Here is a 1,775-nt window from a genome sequence, read left to right on the forward strand (position 1 = left end):
GTTCAACATTGTCATCAATTCTACTTTTTTAAAAGTCTGCTATAATCTTATTAATTCAATTGTTTTGAATATACTTACTAGCTTTTTCAGCACCTCCACCAGTCGACCCTAACAACCTCCGTGACCCAGATACTGCCGTAAAGGTTCCTACTGGAAGTAGTTTCTGTGTTGGAAAGGTCGATGGTCTCTACCCAAATGTTGACRATCGGAACACCTTCTATCAATGTGTCGCCGGACTTACATATGTGCAGAGATGTCAGCCCACTCTTGTTTACAGTCATAATTGCCGGTGCTGTCTCTATGGCTAAATAAATGACTTTTATTTGTCAAACAGGTGTTGTGCTGTTTTTTATTTGACGTATGGAAGCCACAGAATGCAGTGCTGGGAGACCTAGAAATTCTATCAAAATCAACGTCATTTTTCACTTTAAAACTCCATAGAAGCAAGTCCAGACAAGTGATTTCCTCAACCCGATATAGTTATTACAGTCAGATTCATACACACTGTATAAACTAAAGAAAAAACACAGACAAAAAAACTATTAAACTTCTGACAAAACAGAAAAAAACCTTGATATGAAACGCTTATTAACTTATTAAAAAACAAAATAAGCCATAAAACATACTTCGTTGGCTATGTGCTACCAAAGGAGTTTGTTCTATTGTCTTCCTTTCAGCTAAAATTCTCTGCGTAATTGGCACAAATCATGCTTGTCTGACTTCTTCCTCAAGTTGCATTGCATACACTTGAATATAGCGCCCTCTGTGGCACAAAAAAACTACRCACAATAATACAAACAGAAAAATCTGAAAAAAAAGAAACTCTGGGCAAGCACCCCTGTGCCACTGACCTGTCCAGACAGTTGCCTGCAGAATTTCAGGTGGCTGCAATGACAGACAATGCATTATCTGTATTTCTTAATTCATGTCAAGCACAGCAGCACTAAAATTCATGTAAAAAAAACTAATTTGAGTTGCTTTGGCCTGATGCTGCAGACCACCGAATACCAAATCAAAGTAAGGCTAAAATGCCTTATAAACTTTCCACCAAAATGCCATGTTTATCTGTGACGTTTTGACCTGTCAGTATAATTATAAAATAAAATATCTTGAATTTTAACTAGTCAGAATGATAAGTCAAAATATCTTCAATAGAAAAGCTGTCTAGATGAAAAAAGAAAAATTCAAGATGTCACAAATTAATTTGGAGATATCTTAAAAGGTAATAATTACAACTACCTTTGAGATATCTTGAACTATATTTTGACTAGCCAAAATCCCCTTCAATTTATCTTTAATTAAAGCCTCCATGCAACTTAATGGTAAATCTTAAGTCATTTATACTGGTAAGAATGTAATTAGAGATATCTCAAACAAGCATCTTTTCCTCTCTTGCAGCCTGTTTTTCCTATGTTGTTAGACTAAGTACAAAGGGGAGGAGCTGTTACAACACAGAATTCCTAAGCTGATGTGACCCACATGCACAGAAAACAATGTGACATCACATTAARCATGGTGTTAGAAGTAGCTAAGCATGGATGCTACATGTTAGCATGTCGATTCTGAAGTTGTTCAATCAGAGCTGATTAAATAATTATCTGTTTGTTTAGTTCAGTTAGGGCTATGCGATAGACGGAATTAAGCGATGTGAAATTGGCCTACCCTACGGTAGAAATTTACCCTCATCGCACCGGTGTCGGCAGCACGGTGGCTCAGTTGGTAGAGCTGATGCCTCTCAGCAAGAAGGTCACCGGTTCAAATCCCGGTCCGGGGAC

Source organism: Austrofundulus limnaeus, unplaced genomic scaffold (assembly GCF_001266775.1).
Source record: "Austrofundulus limnaeus strain Quisiro unplaced genomic scaffold, Austrofundulus_limnaeus-1.0 Scaffold75, whole genome shotgun sequence".
In the NCBI taxonomy this organism is placed as follows: Eukaryota; Metazoa; Chordata; class Actinopteri; order Cyprinodontiformes; family Rivulidae; genus Austrofundulus; species Austrofundulus limnaeus.